This window comes from Megascapheus bottae, chromosome 24, assembly GCF_031878675.1.
Source record: "Megascapheus bottae isolate mThoBot1 chromosome 24, mThoBot2.hap1, whole genome shotgun sequence".
In the NCBI taxonomy this organism is placed as follows: domain Eukaryota; kingdom Metazoa; phylum Chordata; class Mammalia; order Rodentia; family Geomyidae; genus Megascapheus; species Megascapheus bottae.
In genome coordinates, this window is record NC_143532.1 from 5,534,553 (window position 1) to 5,561,552 (window position 27,000).

The window sequence follows — 27,000 nt, forward strand, 5'->3', positions numbered from 1 at the left end:
GTGTCCTCTAACTCTGAGCTTACTCAGATGATGTGGTTTGCAAAATAGAAGGTGGAGGAGCTATGGTATTCCCTATTCTATGTATTGATTTACTCTGAATCTGGATAACAAGATGCCTTGTGTGTTCTGGCTATCCTGTATTTCTATCTGCTAATGCCATGAGAAATCCATTTATGGATTAATCCTGCAGCTGCAAGGAGGATGTGAGACGGGCACGTGAAGAGCTGCTCAACTAAAGAATCTCATTACGCTAGACACTGGTGGCTCACACTGGTAATCTAAGCAATTCAGGAGGCTGAGATCGGAGGATCACAGTCCACAGCTAGCCATTGGAGGAAAGGCCATAAGAAATAAATCTCCAATTATCCACAAGAAAACTGGAAGGAGTGCTGTGGCTCAAAGTGACAGAGTGCTAGCTTTGCGCTGAAGAGCTCCGGGACAGGGCCCAGCCCCTGAGTTAAAGCCACATGGCCAACAACAACAACAAAATAATCTTAATACTGCCCTGCATAAGGTCGAACCCCTGATATACGTGAAGACAAAATGGTTGATCCATAGTCACAAAAAGAAGCCACAATTCCAGCCCAGAAATAAGTACTGACTGCTATAAGCTGCAGTGTCGGGGAACAGCTTGTTACACAGCAGTAAACAACCAGATCATTGGCCTTTGATTCACCTTTTAGATTCCAACGATCATATTAACCTCATCTTGTTCCCAAGCTCCAGCATGTTCTCTTCTTTCCAATGACACGGGCTTCCCTTTGATTGCAGACATGACATGGCTTTTCTTCCCCCCATGGCAGCATAAGCTCTTCTACCATGCACTCTTTCCTGTAGCTGGCTACTGTTCAGCATTCCCATTTCAATACTGGTGCAATCCAAGAGAGAGCCACAGTGCTCCCTAGGCCTCCTTGGCGATCTCACGACTATCCCAGCTATGCAGCAAGTGGGTTACAAGGTGCCCAGACATACATCCCACTTAGGGACTTGAATCCTCCAGGCACCAAAACCATGAGGCCGCATCCTTGGAACTAGTTGTACTGAACGAGTTTTCTGTGTGCGTCCTGTTCGACAGAAATGAGCAAGTGCCGGTTATACTAGCGTACTTCCTTCGTGTCATGAGCACATCCGAATGTCTCCATTGGCTTTTAAAAAAGAAGTCCCTGTTATTTGTCTATGCCCTCTTGCCTCAACCTTCTGGATTGAGAAGTGGCAAAATTTGGCTTACTTCCTGTCTTGTAAATAAAGTTTTATTGGTCCGGAGCCATTGTCCTTTTCATCTCTACCCTGCCGATAATTGCTTTAGAGTGATGGTACTGGCGGTGTGACATCATTGGGATGGACCATACAGTTCACATAGCCTGACGTCTTTATTTTCTACTCCTTCAGAGGGAAAGTATGCTACATTCCCATATGAGATATGAGATTATACATTTTTAGAGGGCAGAAACCATGTCAGTTTTGGCCACTCTTCTATCTCCTGCGTCCCTGCCACCTATGAAAGGCCCAGGGACTCTTTGTCAGGTGTCTTGGCTTTGGGGTCGTAACAGGGAAGTGTGCCAAGCCAGAGCTCAGCCTGGAGCACTCAGATGCTGTGGCAGCCATGTGGTCTCGGCAAGAAGAGAACGGGGCCACCAGTGCTGGCGGCCAAAGGACTGCTTGGTCTGCAGCTACCGCGGGCGAGACCATTTCAGAGTTGGAAGAAATGAGAAAAAGTCCAAGTTTAATTTACTTGAATAAGCAATTGATGCTTTAGAGTATAATTATCAGGGAAAAAAAAAAGGGAAGTGGGGTGGGGGAAGCTACCACACATTGTTTAGCATACGTTATGTTAATGGCAGGTTAGGGTGGCCCACTGTGCATAATTTAGCCAAACAATTGATACCAAATTTTAATATATATATATGATTACTGCTACAGAAAGACGCACCAAGACAAAACACAGGAGAGTTTATAATGGGCACCCGTGAACTCTGAAGCCCTAATTACATCACGGGGGAGGGGAAGCAGTTGCTGCTGAATCAAGCAGAAAAGCAGGGTAATTTGTACACAGGTAGAGAGGGTGGTCCAGGTGTGCAGCATGTGTGGAGCCTCCGGGCTGGGGCCCAGGGCCGCCATCTCATCTTCATAGGGACGGCAAACCTCACGATCCCTCTCCTCAGCTGAAAACACGACCTCCAGGCTCCAGAAGGGTCAGCTCGCTCAGGTTGTGGCCACCCCAAACCCAGGCTTGATCTCCCCAGGGGCAGTGTAGAGATCATATCACGGGGAATGTAAGATATTCTGTGTTCTCTCACCTGTGAGTCCTTTAGAGAGGAAGCACAAAGAATTAGGTAATGGCTCAGGTACACTCTAGCTGGGAAGATAGCCTGGGTCACAAATCAGTGAGAGTTCAAGGCTTTTTCTCCTTATTTATGTGGTACTGGGAATCTGCCTGACATCCCAGCCATACTGCGAGCCTGTCACCAAAGTATAAATGAATGTCACTGGGTACGTGGCCTACAGCCACCGTGTGACACTATATTTGTGTTCACAAAACAAACCAATGATCCGAAACAAAAAGGGGGCAGGAATAAGAGAAAAATCAGTGAGCCCCATCTCTCCTTTCTAACTTCTTTTGTTCCCTAGGTCATGGAGGGAATTTCTGCCTGTTAGTGGTGGTCCTGGGTGAGGCAGAGCCCTCCTCCAAAGGGGTATCTCAGCCCCCTCTCCTTGGAAATGGCATGGCTCAACTGATCCATCAGGGAAGCCACCAGCCAATGGATTGGTCTTCATCTGGTTTCTTTCTGGCCTTGTCGAATTCGTTCTCAAAACAACCACAAGCTTTCTAAGTGCTTCTGTTTGTGAAAATCAAAAGGAATAATTCTGCCAGGCACCAAGGGTGGGATGGGGGGAAGTAGGGAGGTAATCATGCCTATGTGCCTATAATCATAAGCTACTCAGGAGACTGAGACACAGAGGATCTGAAAGTCTGAATCCAGCCCAGGAAGAAGAGTCTGTGAGGTTTCAGCTCTAAAAGAACAGGTAAATGGGGCTGGGAGTTTGGCCTAGTGGTAGAGTGCTTGCCTAGCATGCACAAAGACCTGGGTTCAATCCCTCGGTACCACATACATAGAAAAAAGCTGAAAGTGGTGCTGAGGCTCAAGTGGTAGAGCTCTAGCCTTGAGAAAGTCCAAGGACAGTGCTCAGGCCCTGAGCTCAAGCCCAGGACTGGCAAAAAAAAAACAAAAAACAGGTAAATGGAGGAATGGGTCAAGTGGTAGAGTGGCAGCCTTAAGCAGAAAAAGCCAAGTGAGTGTGAGATTCTTAGTTCAAGCCCACACACCAGTACATGCACACTGAAAGAGAGGAGAGAAGGAAAAGGAAAAGGGCAAGGAAGAGGAGAAGGAAGGATGAATGGAAGGAAGAACTGAGGTGCAGGGGTTATATCAATGGTACATGATATGAAGCAGCGCAGTGGGGAGCTGAGAGGTAAACTGAAGTGCCTTTTCCAAGTCAATCTTTCTTATTGGTGGATGATAAACCCCAGCTCACTGGGGCTTTAAAGTCTTCCCCTGTGTCCCCTTGATATGCTGGGACAAGGAATGGAGAATTGTGCCATGTGATTGAAGACAGTGCCCACATGGTCACAGCATAGCATAACATAACATAACATAACATAAACAGCCCAACTCAAGTGAGGTCAGTGGCAACTCTGCCCGTATTGAGAGGCTGCTCTCACCTCCGTGGGTCACGAAGCACAGGTCTCTGGAGGGAGAGCCAGCCTGTGCTCCGAGCTGTGACTGTGTAACGGGGCTGTCATTAGTGGGTGACAGTAGGCTCCTACTTGCTCCCCATTTGGGTCCAATGTCCAGTGGGGGTGTCAGTGCGTCTTAGGGGCTGCAAATTTCACTCTGCAGCCTCAGGAAGCTCTAGAATGAAGAACACATCTGTTCACTGCCGGAGTACTTGATTTTGATGTGCAACTGGGGGAAGCCATACTAATCTTTCTAAGTATCAGAATTTGGGTTAAGAAAAGAAGAAAAGTCACCAAACAGGAAGATCTTTCCACAGAGCTCTGCATTTTCCAGAGCTCATGGAGGCACGTCGGGCCCCCTTTCCCCTGAGCTGTTGGCAGACGCTATGCAAATCCTCACATGCATCCTGCCACTGCTCATCTTACCAGCTAGGTGAAATGGGCCCAATCACCAGTTTCATTTCACCCACCGGAAGACGGAGGCCTTCAGGAGGCGAAGTTATTTGGGTCACACAGTTAGTGAGGGCAAGCACTGGCATTTGAACTCCAGTCGGCCACACTCCGAAACCCCTGTTCTTTGCAAATATCAGACTCCTTCTCTGCTGCCCAGTTAACAGATTCCCTCACTGGGATACCACAAATTTTCGAGACAAAATTTCCTTTGCCCTTCAGGGGTATTCGTTGAAACTGTAGGCTTGACTGTACATCCCTGGGCACCGTGGGCATTCGATGTTTACATTCTCAGTCCCCACTGTCATCTCTTGCTTACAGTGCTCTGAACTCCCAGGGGCAGGGCGGGGGGTGGGGGGGGAGGCTGCTGTGGCTGGGACTCTCACACCATGGTTTAGGGTGGCTGCTGTCACTTCTGGTCCCTGGGAGTGAACATGGAACCCAGATCTCCTCAGTGAAGAGGGTCACAGCTCCTGGTCACAGTGACTGAGACACATGGATATCTCCAGAAAGTGCCAAGTAGAGTGGCAAGCTATCCTTCTGCTGAGATAGCTGAAAGTGTCCAGTGGTACTTTGTTTCTAGAGTATTCCATCTAAGTCTCCTTAGAATACACTAACATTGAAGAAAGCAAACTTGAACAAAGGAGATTTGCCGATCTCATTTAAGCACCTGGACCTAGCTACTCCTGAAGTTAATACTACTGTCTTTCTCCTCCCTCCCTCCCTCCCTCCCTCCCTCCCTCCCTCCCTCCCTTCCTTCCCTGTTTTTCCTTCCTCCCCCACCACTACCCTGGCAAAAATTATTGTCATCTAATTTCTACCACCATGCTACCACTCCTAATTACTTTGATTCATCCATTTCATTGTCAGGTTTCCTGGCACCTTCACAGGAAACAAATGCTACAGAGATGTTTTTCACTTTCTTTTACACTTGCCAAAGCTCTGCCTCTCTCACCATCAGATGCCAGCAACTGCAGTGAGAACCTCTCACCTGCCCACGGGATCCGGGAAGCAAGGCCACAAAGGAGACAGAGCTGCCCAGGTGTGACAGGAACTCTCTCTGACAGCAGACACTGTCCTGTGATGCCACCACCACCAGGCAGAAAGGCTCCAGAAGAAAGTCTAAGCAGGCATCTTATCAAATGGGCATGGTGTAGAAGGATGAGGGGGTCAGGAGTCTTGGGCCTTGGTTCAATGTAGAATTCTCATGCAGCCTTCCCAAACCCAGGAATACACGGCTGGGTACATTAAGACTTACTTTTAATGGAATTTGATTCATAATTCTGGGCTGCTGGATTTTCTGTTTGTGATTTCAGTGTGTATCAGACAAAGATGCTTTTGAGAAATTCAGATTAAGGAGAGGAAAGAAGATGAAGAGAAAAGGGAGAGGGGTGTTGCATTCTTCTTCCACAAAGTCTTTTTGAAAGCCCCTTGCAAAGCTTCTGTTCTTTGGAACCATAAGTGTATGATTAACTGTGCACAAGCCAGCAGCTTGCATGTGTAGTTAATTTGCTCCAAATTTCCATGCTGCATTATAACCCTAATGATCACTAATAATAGACAAACCCCCATTTTATTGAGTAAGTAATTTGAGACATTATGATTTTTATCATGCGAATAGGATCATGCTGACCAATTTACATGGGGCAGAGGAAGATAAATAAGTAGGGAATCAATCTCTCTAGCAGCAGACTCCTGTCTCCTGGCAAAGGATCTGCATTGATTAGGTGAGAAGGTGGCTCCCAGCCCTGCTTGGCATCGAGTCATTGACCCGCCATGCCCAGGCTGAAAGGTCAGACACGGAGTGCGGACCAACCACGGCCAGAGGCGAAGCCTTGGCTTTGGGAAAGACTGCAGGATGGTGTGGGTTTTGTGGTCCACAGACACAGGTTCCAGCCCCAGTCCAGGCCCTCGGTTACTAGCTGTGGCCAACCATTCACATCAGGAACCACTTAGGAAGAATGGGGCGTACAGCTCAACCCAGAGGACAGAGACAGAGACATACAAGGTAGAAGGTGACTCTGTTTATTTCCCAAAGTCTGGCATATAGAAACTACAAAGGAAGCCCGGTGACAATGACTTGTGCCCATCACCCTAGATACTCGGGAGGCTGAGAGCTGAAGAGCGTGGTTCAAAGCCAGTAAGAGCAGGAAGTCGACGAGACTCTTGTCTCCAATTAACCACCATGGAAGCCAGAAGTGGAGCAGTGGCTCAAGTGGTAGAATCACAAGGCTTGAGTGAGAAAGTCAAGCAAGAGCTTGATGATGGGAGCTAAAGCCCCAGTGCAAAGCTAACTAACCAACCAACAACAAAGGAAGGGAAGGAAAGAAGAAAGAAGAGAGAGAGAGAAAGAAAGAAAGAAATCCCAGATACACCCCAGCCTCCTTCTGGAGCTTTGAAGTCTGGGTCTGACCACCCAGAAGGTGGGGTGGGTGTTTCCCACCTCCCTGCCCTGGCAAAGGGCTACTGATGCTCTGTGGGCACTGATGAACAAGAGGGATGAGAGTGAGGATGGGAAGTCAGGCAAAAGCAGCGAAGAGAGGTAGAAGCCAGCCAGTCCAGTACAGCTTCCGGCCGTAAGTCCAATGAACATGAACTTTTTTCTACCCTGCCCCAACTATGTGATCAACAGTGAGGTCCAAGGCCATGTGGCTAATAACAGAGCCACTCTTTTGCTGGAGTAGAAGGACAGTAGTTATGCCACGCTACACCCCAGACAGCCTCCAGTCTATCGGATAATCATAGGTGGCTTCCTGGAAGAGACGATTCCTCCAGGGAGTGGAAGTGAGTCAGATGACAAATACAGGAGGGGGACTTCCACCAGGAAGCAGATGCACAGACAGCTATCCACAGAAGGGTGAGAATAATATGAAGAAACCGATACCATGGTGGGAGACATCTGCCAGCTACACTGAAACAGCCAGAGTTTTATTTTCATTATTATTTTCTTTAAATCAATAACAAGTTCAAGAATACCTGGGTAGTGGCTAAATACCAACTCATATGGCATATATTTATATGCCATTCGAAACCCACTTCACGGCAAATATTCCATTTGCAAAATTATACAACAGAAATCGGTGGTCACAAAATGTTATTTTAAATTACTGTCTCCACAAACCTACCTTATTTTTTTAAATTTTCCTAATGGAAGAGATATCTAAAATCATATTTAAAATTTTGTAATTTCTCTATAATCAGTCTAGTGATATCTCAGCAAAACTGCTCACCTTTTTCCGTACATGTGCATTGTTCTCTCTCTGTCTCTCTCTCTGTCTCTCTGTCTCTCTCTCTCTCTTGTCTCTCTTCCCCCGCCCAACTCATTCAAGAGAGGGAGACTGGAGTCTCACTATGGAACCCAGCCTGACCTCCAATTTGCAATTCTCGTACCTCAGACTTCTAAACACAGGTATTACAGGCAAACACCATGTTCATCCCACAAATATTAACAGAGGGCCAACAGGGTACCAGGAGGAGGCAGGTGGCTCTGGGCCTGCTCTGAGTTCACAGGGGGACAGATCCATCTGAGCTGGACTCTGTGCCCACCAATCACTCATCGGAGTTTATTGTTGAGAAGGGAAGCTGAGAGAATGCCAGAGAAGGCTCTTCACAAGGGAACTGGCAGAGACTGCAGCCCCTTTGCCGCTATCCTGCGTCGATTAGCTTTTTTTTTCTCTCTCTTGTTCTGTGGGGGGAGGGACTGTACCAGAAAAGTGCTGCGAGAACTCGTGCCTGGCTGCACTGGAGGGCCCGTCCTTTCAGCCGCAGCTGGCATTTCTGTTGGCACAGCCAGACACCCAGAGGACAGGCGGGAGCCAGGCAGCATTGCAGTCTGTAGTAGAAACAGTGGCGAGGATGACGATATGGGAGGCTGGAGCTAAAAATGTCTGGCTGACCTTGTAGGGGTAAAACACCTTAACTTGATCAGGCACGCAGACAGAGCCAACTTCTCCAAGAGCCAGGACAACCCTCCTGAGATTCCAGGGCCTACTTAATCACCTTTTGCTCACAAGTGTGGTGACAGCACCGCGGGGAGGAGCCAGCGTGTGTGCAGCCTCAGCTCGGGAGAGGTGGCCATTTCCACCACCGCAGACCTTGGAAATGGTTGCCTTTCAATGCCGCTTCTGCAATAGCAGAATCCATTTGCACCATGAGCTCTGGCAGATGACAAGTGCAGCCTCTCAGTGCCACCACTAAAATCCACTCCCAGATCTACCAGCATTTCCATAAAGCACCTCTAGTCCATGCCTGGCATGTTGGTACACACCTGCAATCCCAATACTCAGAAGGCTGGAGCAGGAAGATCTTAAGTTGGAGGACAGCCTGCACAGGGCTGTACTGAAAAAGGAGGTCTTGTTTAATAATAATTATAATAAATCCCAGATATAATGGAGGCAGATAATCAGGAATACTGAAGTTTGAGGCCCACTCAGGGAAAAATGTGACTAAGATTTCCTGCTAATAAATAGCAGGCATATGCCTGTCTGTCCAGCTCCATGGCAGATATCATAAGTCCAGGATGGCCTGAGCAAAAATTTGAGATGCTATTGATAAAGCCAAAAAAAGAAAAATGGGCTGGGGTTCTAGCTCAAATGATAAGCCCCTCTCTAACAAGAACGAGTCCCTGACTTGAAAGCCCAAGAACATCCCCAAATCACATAAAATAAAACCAAGCCACTATGAGCTCAACAACCCCCATAGTCAGGGTAGGGAAAGGAACCCAGGGCAGACAGTATAGCCTGGAGCATGTTGTCAGGGATTTGAGGGCAAGGGTTGATAAACTGAGAAAAGGAGACAGCAAAAAACAACAACAACAACAAAACACACACACACACACATACACATACACACACACACACACACACACACACACACACACACACACACACCCCTATTACCTGCATGGAATGACCCCTGAGACATTGCCATTGAATCTGGTTGTCTTCTGAGTCTAGAATCATGTGACAGTAACACTTTTAGGGAAAAGTTCAACATTGTCTCTTCTGATACGGAGCCTTAATAGCAGATGGGAGCAAGCTTATCTACTGTTCCATGGCAGACATTGATAATCAATCCCACAGTCTTTCACCAGAGTCCCAAACAGTCATTCCCAAGTTAATGGGGATGGTAAATGTCTCATCATGGGAAAGAGCAAAGTGAATCATGTCGAGTGTATTCAATGTTCTTGGATGCCAAAGGCTCCAATAGTTAGGTGGGGGGGTGGGGACTGGCACTGGCAAACCCAGAGGTACTACTGGAAGAATGCTGCCCAGAAGGAAGGTTTGTCAAAAGGCTAGTGCAAAATTAATAATGCAGAAATCCCCGACAGTCATACGGAGATCAATTGGCAATAATTCTGTGGGGCAAGACTGAGACTTAAATTGCAAAGTTGCATGTGAAGGCCATCATCTGATTCATTGCGAGAACAGTGTTAATAACTCAGGAAAGTGTCCGGCAGCGGGGGAGTCAGGGCTGGCGTGGCACTCCACGGTGGACAGCAGGGTGGGGAGGAAATGAGCTGCAGCGTTTGAGTCTAACTTCAGAAACTGGAGCAAGGAGGTCTAAGGGCTCTTCCAAAGAGCCAAGTAGCCGTGAATGTGGGGAGGCAGAAGTGGAGAGAAGGATGGCGAGAGGGACATGTGACACTGCTGTGACCGGAACGCCCACCTCACAGCATTGTACCGAGCAGGCTGAGTAGACAGCAAGGAAAAGACACACTTATCCTGCAAGCCACCAGTGAAGGGACGCTGGCAGCATCGCATGTGATGGGCCTTTAAGGCCCGTGGGACACTACAGAGATTCTATAGGAAGTCATAGCTTCTGCTGAGCAGACGCAGTTCAACCCAGTCATGAGCTAGAAAGGGACAGCCAGCGCCCACCCGCTGGCACTCAACCTCCATTAATGAGTAAGTCACGAAGGTGACTCTCTTAGTCACCTTCTGGTACCATCAGCCTATTAGTTGTGTTTCCACCTTCTAGACTGTCTAGAACTTTCTAGCATTGTACGACCACTGCTGGAAAACAAAGGAAGGAAAGAGGGATTGCATTCCCAAGATTGCAGCTGAGACCAGAAAGGTGACACTCAGCCTTGTTTATCCCGATAAATTGTCACTAGTGTCGCCCAGAGAAATTCATGTATATATGATTTCTTTGTGTAGATATGTGTACTTACTTATATCTAATCATTAAAAATATATGATACATGTGTAATCGCCTTTTGTATGTTATTTCTATCTATGATTTCTTGGTTTTATTAAATATTAAAATAAAATATTTTACATAAACATTCTCCCAAAAGTTTAAATGATCTAGAATGGAATTATCCACTAATGAATTACAGGGAAATGAATAATGTTCATGCATATTATGCATTTGCCTTTACTCTCTCTTAGTAATACTCCCAGCAACTCAGAAGACTGAGATCTAAAGTTACAAGTTCAAAGCCAGATTAGGCAGAAAAAAAAATCTGTGCGACTTAAGTGCAGTTAATGAACAAAAATCTAGAACTAGAACTATGGTACAAATATCAGAGTGCTAGCCTTGAGCAAAACAGCCAAGAAAGAAAACAAAGCCCTGAGTTCAAACCCCAGTGCCAGCACAAAAACTACCATCCTATAAATCTGTTATATCATCTTTTTAAAAGAAATAATATGTCAAAGACCACGCTTTGCTTCATTGGCTGCTTAGAATGATGGAGGCATGTCTAGAGATACCAGAATAATTCCTTCTTATAACTTACACTATTTTAATAAACAAATGCTCTGAGCACTGTGAGTCTCCCCTGATCAGAGAAGTATGTTTTAAGTAATTAAACATTTTTTCCTTAAAAAAAAAAGGGTGGGTGGAGAAAGAAAAAGCCACTGAAGGATCTCTGCTGTTGGCTATAGAAAAGATAAATACATTGGGGAATGATTCAGGAAATCTTGTATGGGATAAATATGTGAGAATTGAGCTCAGGGCACCCGAAGGCACAGGGCCCAACCATGGCGTGGCTCAGGAGAACTGAGGGCAGCAGATTTCGGGCAGGCAGCACCCACCTTGGGGAAAATGCCATCATGCCTGGTGCATTCTGATGGTTTGCATACAATCCCACTACTTACAGAATCCTATCAGAGCGCGTAGAATGCCCAAGTGGAGGAGGGGAAAATGACCCTCATTACTAACAAAGATGCCTTTTCATGTACAGAGAGTGCCTCTTCCTGAGACAGGGAGATACTTTTTCAGTGGGCATGGGGAAATTTTTGGGGGGGGGCATGGATGCTTCTCCCCAGAGCTGTAGGGAGGGCGTTGCCAATGGAGGGAGAAGAAGATGAATAGGAGAAGTGTCAGGAGAGTGTCATCAAAGACCCTGCACTCGGGGTGCTGCCCAATGCCAGCAGACTGCGCAGCCTACGTGGACTCGGCCTCGCCCATGAACCGCAACTTAACCTTCTCCCAGAGTGACCATTCGGGGCGTGGCTGGCTGCGCTCAACAGCGGGCACCACAGGATGCTGGTGAGAGGCGGGAAGTGTGGAAAACCTCTGGGTGAGTACGTTTTATAGAAGATACAATTGAACTTAAATCTTAAAAAGGGAGAGAGGGAGGGAGGGAAAGAGAAAGAGAAGGAGGGAAGGAAGGCAGGCAGGAAGGCACCTGGATAGAAGTAGTTCAGGGTTCCTATTATAGGGTAAGTGTCACCTTTTCCTCAATGACTTCAATGGACTTTGGACTTCAGAGGCCAAGAATCTGTCACCACAGATTCATTTATGGGATACCAAGTCTCCTATCCCAGTCTACTGGAAGCAGCTGAAGGACATGGGGAGTGTTAAATGGGGCAGGAAGAGCAGCAGGAAGCAGGGGCAGCCTCGCCACGTAGTGATGCCAGCCCTCCATTGTCCCCCACAGGTCCAGCTACCAGCCACCGTTCAGCACCCAACCGTGGGTCTTCTACAGGTGGCCACCCTGGCACAGAAGCTCACTTGAGCTGTAATGATTGATCCTCATCCAGCAGAGGACAGAGACCTGGAGATGTCTGCACAGCTTGGCAGCTGCCCTTGACAGCTCGTGTTTTTTTTTTTTTTGTGAGACTGGGTACTAGAGTTTGAACTCAGGGCTTTCTGCTGGTTCTATCACGGGCCTCCATCTCATGCCCATGATGTTTGGCATAAAGCACCGTCTGTACATACTTTCTCTGCTGGTTTCTTCCAGAATGTCAGAGTCTGCAGCGAGATAGAACAATTGTGTGATCATGAACACTGGAATGACAAAAAGTCCCAGGACAAGCATCAGCTAGTCAAAGGGTGTTTGTTGGTGCTTTGTGGACCTGGGGATAGAACCGAAGGCCCCATGAATGCTAGTAAAGCGTGCGGCTACAGGAGTCACACCCCTAGGCCTTTGCTTGCATTTTTTTTTTTGACATGAGGTTTCACTAATTTCGTGTGGGTTGGCCTTGATTTTTGAAATCCTCTTGCCTTTGACTCTGGACTAGCTGGGATTGCAGACATGCACTGTCACACCCAGCAAGCCCAAGATTCAGGACCCAAGGGAGTATCCCTTTCAAGCTATTCCAAATTGGGCCAGGGAGGGGGCTTTGTCTTTAGAGACAATCGTCCCCTGAGCTGCTGGATGAAAGGTTGCCTGGAGCCTGCCCAACATTTTCTTGGGCCCCAGCTCCTTTGTGGCCGAGTTTGTGCAGGAATCTTAAGCCATCACAGCTAATGCGATTGCCTGGAGACATCAAAGGAGAGCCTGGTGAACACTTCAGGAAAAGGACACTGGGAAGCATCTGCAGAGTCTTTGGAAAAAGCAGAGATGACATTTGTTAGACCATTTTCCAAAAGGTCTGCCTAGGCGTAGAAAAGTGAGACCGTGAGGAAGAAATAATAATCACCAAAAGAAAACAAAAGGAGCAGAATCATAAAAGTTTTCCTAAGTAATACAAAATCATTACAATGTCCTGGCAGACATGCATTTTTAAACAATGGCTATAATAACGGAAAATTAGACTTCATTACTTATTCATAAAGTTCTGGTTAACACTGAGCTCCATTTGTAATAGTTTACTCTTATAAATAGCGTCTTTGGGGGCAGATAGAGTTTGGCCAATGTCAGAAATGGTTTTCTCATTAGATTAGGGGTGAAAATGGTTCAGACCTGTCAGACCCCTCACCACCAGGATTCTGGAAAAAAAAATACAAGACACAAAGGCCTGGCCCTTTTCTTCCACTGAAATGACTGTGTGCCTTTACACTTCCTTCTGGATTTTGCTATGTGATTTAAGGCACTGTTGAAATTTAAAGATAGCAAACAACATTGGCTGAAGCTACAATCTTTATACTAAAGGGAGAGTCAAAAGACCAATAAATCTAGAGTAGAATTAATCATTGAAATTCCTGTAAGCTCTTAAAGGAAATATTAAATATGTAAAATCTTGTTCAAAAGTGTAATTAAGAGCATCAATGCTTGAAGTTTAAAGGAAAAGCAATTTCTCAGAGTCAGAAGTGTCAATTTTATGTAAAAATATATACTTCCCTACCCTTATTTTTTTTGGGGGGGGGGGTTGAAGGAACTATAAAAGAAAACAATTAACAGAACAGTTTTCATGAACTTCAATGGCCCTCTTTAATTTTTGTTTTCCTTTTCGTGTTGATCCTGGGGCTTTCACTCAGAGCCTGGGTGCTGTCCCTGAGCTTTTTGGCTTGAGGCTGGTATTCTACTACTTTAGTCACAACTTCACTTCCAGATTTCTGGAGCTTAGAGATAGGAATCTGGACTTTCCTTTCTGGGATGGCTTTGAACCACTGGCACCCTGCTGTTTGGCCCCATTTAAAGGCTGGGGCTTCTACTCATTTTACTTATCTTAGTGACATCCTGAGAAACTCTGGCAAGCCTGTTTATCCAAATATTCCACTTATAATATATTCCCACATGATGATCCTTTGACATGGATATTCCCCATATATACTTTATGTTTTGTTTTGCTTTTTGTTTTTAGAGATAAGATCTTGCTATGCAGTGCAGGCTGGTCTGAAAGCTCTCTTTAGTCAGGATTATCTTAACTCCAAGTGCTGGGATTACAGAAATGCACACCATCATATCCAGCTTCCATGTCATTTTAGTTGCACTTGTTTTTCTAGGGCAAGTTGAGATCAACCTGTACCCCAACATGCAAAGATACATACTAGCCAAGTGCCATTAATTCACTTGCAGCCTTCCGACAAGAGCAATCTCAAGACAGGCAGCAATGCAAGTTGGTTTCAAGACTGGAGAACCATCTGCTAGTACCTATCCATGCAAACCCAGGTTCATTATCTAGGCAATGTGAAGAAAACATAGTCTAAACCCACTCTTGGAGAAAAACATGTAAGCTGAATTTTCTAAATCTGCCTTTCATGCAGGCCTGTGTGAAAGGCTGAAAGAAAGGTATATTACAATGTACACTGGTGTCAGCAATATTCCCCAGGAAAGCAATAAATAATAATAATAATAACAATAACAATAATAGCATAAATGAAGTCACCCCTTCTGAAAGTGTTTAGTTTGGTCATCTTTACTGTGTTCACGTGGCAGATATCACCACTGTGTAACTCTAGCAAGTTTGCCACCTCCAAAGAAACAGCAACTCCCTTCAGAACTCACCCTCCTTCCTGCCTTGCCCAGCCCCAGGTAACTCCCAAAGCCCTCTTGATTTTTGTGGCTGTGCCTTGTCTGTTCTGTTTCTTATCCACAGCATGTGAATTTTCTCTTGGGTTTCCTTGGCTTATGAGTGTTGGTCGTTTCCAGACTCATGGAACCACGTAAACGATGCATAGATCACAGCCTCTTACTCCTTACCCCCCTCCCCCCACCCCCGGACCAGGTGGTCGCTGCCCATTCAGACCTCCCAAGCAGTCCAGCCTCGTCACCCTACCCGGACAGATATCATCCCAAAAGTGACTGAGCACACACCCCCGAGCCCATCACTCGAGCATCCATACTCAACCCTCATCTTTCCCAGAGTCATCCCACAAAGGCTTGGCAGTCACTCGATCATGGGTCTAGAAAGCATGCAGCATTCAACAGAGAAATACCAGGCATAGGTGCAAAGAGGGAGCAGTAATTCTTGTATGGCGCTGCACAGGGGCCTTTAGGAAGATGGACTGCATTCTTATCCATTGCTTTCAAGTTTCCCGTTAGGTCAAGCGTGTACATGTATGCAATGACAAAGCCCCTGGGCTACATTCCCCCTCCTCAAATGGAGTCCAGAGATGAACATGATTGTTGCTACAATAGTTATGGTGGTGGTATTATTTTTTTTTTCCTATAAGCTGTCAGTGCGGTTGCTACATACCCACTACTGTGCTAAATGTTTGATTTATATCATCGTAGTTAATTCTACACAATGCCCACCACCCTGGGTGGACACTGTTATCAGATGCATTTGCCAGATGTTAAGAAAGAAGGGAAGGGGTGAACTTGTAGACAAACCCCAGAAAAGCAAGATTCAAAGTGGAAGCCAATCCTATCGTGGGCAGCGCCTCCCCCACCCCCATTCCCTGGACGTTTCAGAACAGAACCATTCACATGCGCCACCCCAGTTCCAGGCTGCCGGGGAGCTGTGCTTATTATCTGGCATAGATCAGCCCCCCAATTATATGAATGCCACTGCCACGGACACTTGTAATTAAAACGGGGACTGACGTCCCGAGTCTGATCGCTTCCCCGTCCCCCTTTGTCCTGCAAGCATTTTCATTGGAGAGAGAATGGAGAACCATCAGGAGCATACGCTGCTGGACTGTAACAGGACTGAGCTCCTCTGAGAAGGCTGGAAGAGGAGACAGGGACAAAATTTAAAGAGACCACTCTATTTATCCACCGCTGAGATATGGCCTAGAAATGACAGAGGGCCAGACTGAGACTGGGACTTGTGTGTGACAGCTCACTCTGAGGTCCCCGAGCCCTGTATGTAGTGCCCGCCTGCCCTGTGCCCTGGTCACCTGTCACCATCTACCCCTGAAGCCAGTCTGGGACCCTGGCTTCCTCCCTGGTCCTATGGTCTCCCTCTGATGTCAGGTGTAGGTCCTTGCTTTGAGGTCTCCCTTGTCAGGGATGTGGCTTTCACCCCAGAAATTTTTGCTTCTCTCTGCCCCTTTCCTAGCCATTGGCATCATTGTGCAGCTCTGACTGGGTGCCCAAGAAAGGAAGTCATGTGACCACTTGCCTCTAGAGGACTGGAGGAGGAGGAGCCAGTCAGTGCCCAGAAACTTCCAGCCTCTGCAGACCCGGCACTATTCTCTTTCCTACAGCTAGCATTACTGAACATGGCCTAGAGCAGGGTTCTTCACCCCAAGGTCTGCGGGAAATCCTGACAGAAGATCTGACTTCGGACCACAGAGACACTACTAAACTCTAACTGAAACTTACATCCCTATTGACCACTGGAAACATTTGTGAGTTGTTTTCACTAGAAATGATGGATATTTTCTTATGTGACTGCAAATGGATCTACAGAATGGCTTTTCACCATCCTTTCACGCATGTGGTCCATTCACTCGTTTTTTTTTACAAACACTTATAAACACGTATATGAAGCCTTGAACTTGCTAAGCATTATACCAACATTTGAGATACAACTTGGAATGGGGTCAAAAAGCATCCTCTGTCTGCTCAGAAAACAGGTCTCTGCAGCGTGGGCTCCCTGCCTCCCCTTTGGCTTTCCGTTCATGCTGCATAACTTGGGGTGACCTATTTAGTTACCCACCATTTGATGTCAAGAATCCCCTCAGCTCCTTGTCAAGCTAAGCTCATTAACATAGTCCTTTACTTTAAAAATCTACACACAGCAGGTCTGCTACTTTTCCTATATGGTTGTGGGAGAAGGAAGCACCACAAATCTCAATGTGGACATGCAGTCTCAGGGTGAATCCCCAAGGGCAGACCCCCGAAGCACCCACTTGAGGAACGCCCTCCTTCTTGTCTCTGGGCTGGTTCCCAGTACCCAGAACTTTCTCTTCTGTATCTGCTGATTTATTGTCTGATTTTATCACCTACATTGACCCTTGTCCAACTTGCTCTTGCTGCCCAGCCAACATGAACAATGACATGCTAATAAAAACAGAGAACTAACACCCATTCCCCACTTGCTCCATGGAGGTCTTTCAACTCTACATTTTCGTGATGGGTCTACTTAATTCTCCTAATTCCACAGAACTGATCCCCACTGGACAGATGAAGAAATAAAGACATAAAGCAACTGTGATTGTTTATGGATTTGTCTCTCCCCGCCCCAGTGCATAAGACCACCTCATTTGTAACTGCAAGCCCCCCCCCAAACCACATCCCACGAACTCTCGGGTGATTTCCCAATGACATTCACTTTCCTTTATCCACTAGGGAGCCTAGTGATGTCTCTGTCTCTCCTAGGGTGATGATACTGTCATGGCTTTTCTGCCTCCCTGTCCTTCCTATCTGCCTACTTGCCTTCTGCATTTGACTGCTTCAAAGACAAATGCCCCCCCCCAGAAGCTAGCTGGAAGTAGAAGGCTGTGGGGGCCCTTTAGTCAGCATTTACTGCTATAGTACCCATGTGGGCAGAGGGAGGTGTTTTTGTCACTGTGAAGGGGGACACACATGAGGTTGGATTAGCATAGCCCCTCATCGTGCTCATGGTAGAAGCACCGCTTTGTAATTCACAGGTAGCTACATTTATTCACATGAGCTAGGTAAGAACTCAGAGGCTCAGAGATGTCTGGCTGACCTGAAATCACCAGCAAGGTATGACAGGCTTACATTCTGAATCTGTTGCAGAAATTATACGCAGGCTTTCTGTCTTTGCTTGTTACATTTTCCAGTTGACCAGTCACTAAGAGTTAGAGGTCTGTTCTTCATGGAGCTCACAATTTTGCAGCCTCAAGAGCTCAGAGCCTGAGTCTCCCTCTGTTATCCAAGATTAATATGAAACTGTTTCCTCAGCTCTCAGCTATGGGAACACCAATTGGTGTGTGTGTGTGTGTGTGTGTGTGTGTGTGTGTGTGTGTGTGTGTGTGTGTGTGTGTGTGTGTGTGTGTGTGTGTGTGTGTGTGTACTGGAGTTTGAACTCAGGGCCTCATGTTATCACTTACTTGGCTTTTATGTTCAAGGCTAGTGCTACTTTGAGCCACGGCTCCACTTTCCCCTGTTTGCTGTTGTTTCTTTCCCAAGCTGACTTTGAACCACAATCCTCAGATCTCAAATTACAGGTATGAGCCACCAATGACCAACCCAAGTAGATCTCTTTGTTTCTAATTTGTCCTCTAAAGTGCATACATTTGAGTCTTGCATTTTTGATTTGCATAATGACTTGGGTTTATGGGAAACAAAATTCCAAAGCACTGTGTTTAATACCTAGCCATTTGTTGCACAAAGGAAAGACTGTGGTTTCAGGTGCCAGGGAATCGGTTACTTTCTGGTTGAGTTCATGTGGCGGAGACAGCCCATTGACTGGGTGAGCATTATATATTTGAAACAATCTCTTTGGCTTTGAAATGGTGGTGTCTTATAGACATGACCTCAATTCTGACAATTATCTATTTAATTGGATCAATACAGACAGCCCACTCCCCAAACCACTGATTCAATTAATCAGAGCATTGTCAAATCTCCTCTTCTCTTGGGTCTGTGTAGACACAGACCAAGTGGCAATCTCTCCCAAGATAGGCCCAGAAGTCAATAATCTGCTTTTGGATAAAGTATCTGATCGCTTACAAATTATACAAATCACATTGATTACAGACAAATCATAATGTTTACTGAGCACTATTTGGCTCTGGCTTCAAAGCATGCCTAGGTATTTAATTAACAACTGTCAGATATAATTTACACCATTACAAAGACCAGAAAAGGGTTGCTTGTTGATTTTACACAGTAGAACAAATACTCCACAACTAGCCTCAGAGGGGGCAAAGTGAGCGGGGGCACAATGACAGAAGGACAAACAGACAGGTGAGACAATCAGACTTTATCAACATGTTTAACCTGGCAGAGTCTTCCAATCAGGAGATGCCATAAGCCTTATATCTGACTTTTTGTTTCCCCTTTTTGAGTTTGACTACAGGAAACTCAGAGACAAATCATGAGAGGATTCTGTGGCTTGTAAATATGTATTTTCTATTACTTCATCTACTTTTAAACTTTTTAATGCATTTTACTATTTTATTGCATGTATTTTAACCCTGACAGCTAAATGTCAGCAAACTGCAACCCACAGACTTCCAGCCTCCATGCCTGCTCATAGACAGCTCTCCCCTTTGGTATAATCTGTGATTTACTATGCAAATGTGGAGTGAGGGGAGGGGAATATCTAAACCAAGATTTGTGATGCCGAAAGACTCATATTGTACTACCTTGAAGTAAGAATATAATTTTATGCCAGGCACCATTGACTCATGGCTATAATCCTACCTATTCAAAAAGCTGAGATCTGAGGAGTATGGTTTGAAGCCAATCTGAGCAGAAAAATCCAAGAGAATCTTCGTAATTATCCACCAAAAGGCTGTAAGCAGAGCAGTAGCTTAAGTGGTAGAGAACCAGCCTTCAATGTAAAAACTTAAACCAGAGAAGGAGGCCCTGATTTCAAGCCCAAGTACCAACACCCATACACACAAAGAATGTGATTTTATGGCATAAAACGCACATCTTAGTAAGGTCTTATTGGAACAGCCCTATGACCATTCATTATGTATGGTCCATCACTGTGTCTGTATTCTAAGGGGAGAGTTACCCACCAACCCTACAATATTTTACAATATTTACCATCTGGCTCTTTACAGAAGAACAGTTTGCCAATCCTTGCTCTAGCCCACCTCTAATTTTTGTGTGCTAGGTATGGGATGGATGGACAGAGACCTAGAGATAATTCAGAGACAAATCACCTACCCTGCCTGTGATTAGTGGTAGAGTTCATGTTAGTCTTCCTAATTTAGTTTTGAAGGCAATACCACCCAGCGAACCAAAGTTCATGTTCCTGAGAAAAAAGAAAATGCCTCTTCAGAAGACATATATAGCTGGTTTCATTCATTTCCGATCGGTAGACTAGCTGCTCTGGTCACTGGAATCTTGAAGGCAACACCTTCTATGGATCTTCTTACCGATCTGCTGTGATGTGGTCACACAGAGTAGCCTTAGAATGGGGGGAATGGGCGTGAGAGTGGGTGGCAACGGGGCGCAGGTAAATGTGAATACCCAAACTTGAGACAAATGGCTACTTGATGAGCAATGGCCTTGAAGATATACTATGGCAGCCACAGCAAGATCAGAGGTAGAAAAGCCAGTCTGGGAAAGAAGATAAACTAAGATCTGGCATGGTGGCTCATGTCTGTAATACCAACCATGCAAGAGACAGAGACGGGAAGGTCATGGTTAGAGGTCAACCTGGGCAAACAGTTAGATAGCAATACCCCATCTCAACAAATAGCCCGCTGGGGTGCTTCATGTCTGTCATTCTCAACTACACAGAGATAGGAACGTAGAGGTGCTCGTCAGGTGCCATGCAAGAAAGAAATATACACTATTTGAAAATGAACTAAAGCAGAAAGGGCTCAAGTAGAGGGCCTTTCTAACAAGCACAAGGGAGACTGCAAGATTAATGGTATTCTTGAACACAGAGATGCTTGACTAACAGTTTCTTTAAAAACCAGGAGGTGAGGCCAGCTTCTAAGAATGCCTGGGTCGCTGAAGTGGACCTGAAGAAGAGGGAAGATAATAAAATCGTCGATATTTGTTCCTTCTCCCAGGATACATGGGGAAGTCAGAGAATAGGGAGGAGTCACGTGGCAGGGAAGGGAGAAAAGAAGAACCTATGGAAGAAGCCACCAACTATGCCTGCAGCTCTGGCCACAGACTGGAAGACCCAGCCTAACAGTGGCAGCGGCATGGACCAGCCTTCTTCCTCCACGTGGTGATCTCCTTGGCAAAAGCAACTCACTCTTGGAAGGGAAAGCAAAGAAGAGGATGGCATTTTTTGAATATCTACTCTGCAATAGGCAGTCGGGGTCGTTCATTTCATTTGGGGTTTGAACAGAAGGCCTTCCTTGCTAACAAGAGCAGAGCCATACCCCTACCCCTCTGGGCTTTGGTTAATCTTCTGATGGCGTCCTTCTACCTGTACCTCCCCTCTAGTGTGGCTGGGATGGCAGGCCCGACCCCTCAAGTTTAATCTTAGAAGAATGTTCTTCCCTTTTCAAGGAAGGGAAAAACAAGTCTGGGGGGGGGGGGCGGTGGCGGGTGGTGGGAAACACAGCAAATAACCTGAGCAAGGTCACACAGCTGGTGAAAATAAAGTAGAGGAGCTGGAATTTCACAGCTAAATTTCTTCTGACTCTGAAGTCCCTCAGACTCTTTAAACCATCCTGGGAAGGAAGTCGGGCCTTGGTGCATGCACTGTCTTCTGACTGGCGCTTAGAACTCTACCTAGAGTAGGGTAGCGCTGCCTCTAAAGGTCTGGCGGCAAATCTCAGAGAAATAGAAATGTCTGATGGCCTCTGATGCCTCCAACTTTGAGCAACGGAGGGTGGGTCTGAATGAGGAAGAAACCCAGTTTGAGCCACAGTTGGCTGCTTTCTCCCTCATGTTTGTGATGGATGTATTCTTCCCCTAAGCATCACAAAGCAGGGGTACATCCAGGCAAGGGGCACAAAATAAATGCTCATCAAAGCGGGTGGAACTTGCTAAGAGCTCGGGAGAGAGAACTGGATAAAGGCACAGGGAACAAAAAGCAAGAAACAGAATGGAATAAAAGTAAAACAAAGTGACCTTGGAGTCAGACCAAGCTGGACTCAAGCCCACTCACCAGCTGTGCACTCTGGAGAAAGCAGCTTTCATCGCTGTACCTTGGTTTCTCTGTGCCCAGAACTGGAGATGCAAGGCCTGCTTTGAAGGAATGCGGCCTAGAAGTGGGATCCATAAAACACACGAGCTGTGGGAATTTGCTGGATTCACAAGAGGCAGCAGTGAGGAATTGAGTTGTATTCTCATCTGGAGATCCTCTAAGAGAATCCTCTAATGGGAAATCTCTGGGCCAGGCAGTGTGGTACACGCCTGTGATCCCAACTGTGAGAGGGTGGTAGGAGTAGGAGTGGTTAAGATAAAAGGATTTCAGTTCAAGGGTGGCCCTGGGCAGAAATGAGAGATCTTATCCATAAAACAAACAAACAAACCAATTAGGCTAGCAAGCAAGCAAAGCAGAGTGGAGGTTGTAGCTCAAGTTGTGGAGTGCTTGCCTATCAAGGTTCTGAGTTCAAACCCTGAGTCCGAATCACTCAACAAACAACAGTCTTGGTAGGGTTTGCAATAGCGGTTTGATTTGTCACAACGTTTACATATTTTTTTTTATTCTAGTGTGGAAAATGAGGGGATGATGTAGAAAAGCACTGACATCTTGAGAAAATTTCAAAGGCTCCAAAGTGGATTTTCCATCTAGGGACAAGGGGAAACAGGAAAACATTAATAATGCACGCAGGGCTGGCTGCAGTCAGAGGCACAACCCAGGGAAGCAGATTTGGGTATAAATCACACGCCAGGCACGGCTTGCCTTAGCCCCGACATGCTACCATGCAACAACTCCTCCCAACGTCCCATCTCCGAGAAACGGTTCAAATTTGACAAAACCCAGAGTCTTCCTTACAGAGGCTGAGCCCTGCCCAGAGAGCCAGCTACTCCCTGCCAGCTCTGAGACCCAAGCCAGGCTACAGTGATTTCTCCGCTCCCCAGCGGCTCTCAGGAATTGACAGTCTCTAAATTACTGCCTGGGAAGCGTATCGCATGCCAGCTGACAAGAGCAGGAGAGGAAAAATCCTTACAGATTGCTGAGCATCTTTCTCCCCCTCTCGAGGGAGGAGGCGTTTCTGGTGTTCATGTCGCTGGATCCATGTCGCTGGATGCAGACACCAAATGAAAAATATGTGATTACAAACACCTGGGAGAGTGGCGGATGTGCTGAGGAAAAGAAGAATAAAGAGGACTCCAGCCTTCTCTGTGGTAGGAGGCAATTTGGCTCAAAGAAAATAAGAAGACGTGAGATAATAAAAGTCACAAATGAACCTGCAATTGCTTGGCTTCCGGAAGCTCCCATCTGACTTCGGATGGCTTGTCCAATTTGACTGTGATGGGTTAATATGGCTGTGTGATGTAACACACAGAGATGGACCTGGTGGAAGGACAAGGGGATGCCAAGTAAACACCAAATACAGGGCAGTGTCGCCAGCTATCAACATGCGAGCACACGATGCCTGTGACGCTGAGATCCATGGGCCTCGAAGTAGCTCATGAGAACTCATGTGAGGCTTTAAGAAGAGGATGCAGACAGAAGCAGAAAGAAAGAATCAAAACATGCCTCCAAGCTCATGCCTGTAATACTAGCTACCGAAAAGACTGAGATCTGTGGCTCTCAGTTTGAAGCCAGACAGGCAGGAAAGTCTATGGGTCTCCTATCACCAATTAACCACCAAAAAGCCAGAAGTGGAGCTGTGGCTCTAGTGGGAGAGCGCCAGACTCATGTGAAAAAGCTAAAAGACAGCACCCAGATACTGGATTCAAACACCAGTCCCTGCCTGAAAACAGATGAATAAAACAAAACCACATACAGAAAAAACAAAAAGAAAAAACTCCAGGGAGGATAAGCGTTACCAGCAGTGAGCAGAGTTTGCATGGAGGGCTTCTCTCTCAACCTGGGCTTCAGCTTCTAGAATCCATGTGCCATGGTTGAAGTGACCTCTTCCCTACCACGTGTTTACCTGAAGCCTCAGAAAAAGGCCTCATGTGGAAAATGGGTTCTTCTCAGTTCCAGGTCACCCTGGAATAACACGGTCCCTAAATCCAGTAATGTGTGCCCTTATCCCAAGGTCATGAAAGATGCAGAAGGACTCGGGTTGTGAAGAACACATAACAGAGAGGTAGAAACTGGAGCGAGGCCACGGCTGAATCCCCAACATCCTCTAGAAAAACGCCCAAGGCCCAGGGAGAGACCAGGAAAAGATCGGCAAGACCTGTTCCTTCCTAGCACAGCCCGACTCACTCTTTGAGGTGTGGCATCTGGCCTCCAAGACAGAAAACTTTAGTTCTCATCTTTGGAGTCACCCAGTTTGGGACCCTTGATAAAGTAGCTCATGAAATTAATGTTCTATGCCATCACCCCTTGCCGCCAGCTTCTTGCTCTGTGACTCGTCCCTTAGCCTGGGATGGAGCCAGAGGACTAGTCTGTTCCAGCTCCTTCCAAGGGTAGGAGAGGAGTCTTAGACCTGGGCCTGTGATGACCCCTTCAGACACTGAACAGGGGACCAAGTGACAACCTATAGGCCAAACTCAAGACAGTTCTCCATCTCTCATCTTGCTCAGAGCCAAGCTGAGCAACAGTGGAAGGCAGGACCGGGAGCTTGTCCTGAGCCTCAGTTTCCCTAAAGGACTCCCTGCCTCATGGCACCCCAGGCAGAGTCGGACAGGCGAGTTTGTGCTCACTTCTACTCCCTCACCCTTCACTTTTATTACAGTTAAGTCAAGAGAAAACAAGGGTAATTCCTTTTTGCGATTCAAAATGGGGACTGCGAACAGCATTAAGGCCAGAATTAAGCAGTGGAATTAAACCCCTCAAATTAGAAATAATAAAATCTCTCACCAGCGTGCCCAGCCCGGGCAAACGTAAGGAAAACCTGAGGCCCTGCTGGGCCTTTTTATTACTTGAGGTATATGGAGTCTCTAATTTAAGGCTAAATATAAAACTAAAGCATACACAGCTGGACTTTCAAGTCATTTCAAAACACATTTAATACCTTCCTGAGAAAGTCCCAGAATGTAACGAGCCCTTACTCTGCACCAATGTAAACAGAAGTCAGGGTAGGCCTGACCTAGGGGGCCTCAAAGGATATTTAAGAGGGGAGAGGACACAGCAGGCAGAGGGCCCAAGGCTGGGAATGCTGACTGCACCACAGGCTCACGGTAACCCCACCTATAACAGAAACCAGGACCTGGCTGGCACTCACGAGGGCTGCCACTAACCACAGCTTTGACTGCACCATGTATTTCTCAGCTCTGTTCCTACACTCCAGAGCCAATGGAAAATGAGAAGGAGTCGAGCGGGCCTGGCCCATGCCAAGGGATTCTCTGTTACCCCAGTGGCGAAGCATCCATGAGCTGGCTGATGATCTGTCAGTTGGCTCAGCGTTAGCTGTGCTCGGGTCATTGCTGGGCATGTGCCGTGGGTTTGGATGTGAAATGGCTTCCTGAGAAGGTCACGGGTTGAAGGTCCTTCCCTCGGCTTGGACGGTGAGTGGATGACTCGCCTCGTCGATGGATGGATGTGGCGACGGTTTAACACTTCAGTGGCGTAACTGGGAAGCGGTGGGCAGTAGGAGAGGAGCCTAGTGGAAGGAAGCAGGGTACTGGAGTGGGGAGTGTTTTAGAAGGATGGACTGTAAGGCACGCGTGTCTCTCTACTGCGTCTATTTCCTGGCTGCCATGAGGTGAGCAGTTCTGTTCCGCCACAGCCTTCCAAAAGGATCTGCTTGAGAGGAATAAAGGTCAGCTGACTGCGCTGTGAAACCGTGAGCAGAAAATAAATCTTCCCAAGTTGTGTATCTCAGATGCTTTGTCGCCATGATGGAAAATGAACTAGCAGGCTCTGCGAGGTGAGGCTGAGCAAGTCAAGCAAAATCCGGGTTCTCGTTCCTGGAACTGTCTGCTGCAGGTAGAGATGGCTGACATAACATTCAACTGTACATTCTAAAATACTTTTTCCATTGTGGTGGGGTCTATGGCCCCCTTTCTTGAATCATGGTGCCATGGCTTCCCAAATGGAAGCCAGTGGTGACAATGTCCCCTCACGGTAACTGGAAATGACTCTGTGAATCCAGCCTAGGAAAGACCACACCGTGTCTGTTGTGCAAGTGGAAAAGAGTCTCCAAAGGCTGCTCTCCCAGACAAAGAACTGGGACGTGTGGGAAGAATCCTCTCAGGCCAGTACTTCCGGTCTCCTGCATAGCATTAACCAAACTCCACCAGTGGCACTGGAATCGTAGGAGGAACCAGGCCATGCCTTATCCAAATCCTGACCTAGAAAACCAGGAGAATCCACCAGAAAAGTGCTTGTTCCATGCCCATCAAGTGTGGGGTAGGTGGTGACTTGGGAAGATGAAAAGCGAGCATCTGTGTGACATTCCCTGTGTGTGTGTGTGTGTGTGTGTGTGTGTGTGTGTGTGTGGCACACTCCACACGTGTGAGATCACGTCCTGTTCCTGCTCCTCCCCACTCGCGTGACAATAGACTTTGATTGCCTTTCAGTTTCATTGCCTATTTTTATACTGCACTGCATTAAATCATAAATCGCAAGCAGCTTATCCATGTCTGATTCTTACTAAGCACTTGGTTTTCATTGGGCTCTCAAAGTTAGAGAACGGCAAACACGTAAATCCGAGCAGCTCCTCTTTGCTCTCCTCTGAAATGTGCACTCCTCACGGGGGCGTCAGGATCCCCGTGGCTGATGTGGCAGTGTGGTGAGCTGGGTGCTTCACCAGGAAGTTTTTACATGATTTTTTTTTCTTCCTGTGCACTGTCATTTTTCTTTCCTAAATGGCATGGAGTTTTGAGCTCTGATGCACTTTTTGCATTAAGGAACGCAGGCAGTCTCCCTCGGCGTGTCTCATCATGAGGTTATTTTTCAAATGCGCGTGGAGAAGGGGTTGTAGAACACGGTCATTACCAGCTTGCATTTGGGAGACAGATGGGCCTTGGCGGGAACTGGCCTCTTCCTCTTCCAGCAGGAGAGAACTTGGGCAGGTTAGCATGGAACCCTTAGACACCTCAGTCTATGCATCTGAGGGATGGGAATAGG

The 27,000-nt window shown here is 46.7% G+C and overlaps 1 protein-coding gene and 1 long non-coding RNA gene across 4 annotated transcripts in view; both read right to left on the bottom strand.

Moving 5' to 3' along the window:
- The window catches only part of Wwox (WW domain containing oxidoreductase), a 690,264-nt gene that overhangs the window by 117,628 nt on the left and 545,636 nt on the right, over positions 1–27,000 (bottom strand). The window lies entirely within an intron of this gene.
- LOC150046833 (uncharacterized) lies at positions 22,491–25,828 on the bottom strand. The gene is made up of 4 exons (XR_016539475.1): positions 25,282–25,828; positions 23,220–23,325; positions 22,979–23,114; positions 22,491–22,595 (listed from the first exon to the last, which is right to left on the bottom strand). It is a non-coding gene; the product is annotated as an uncharacterized LOC150046833 (long non-coding RNA).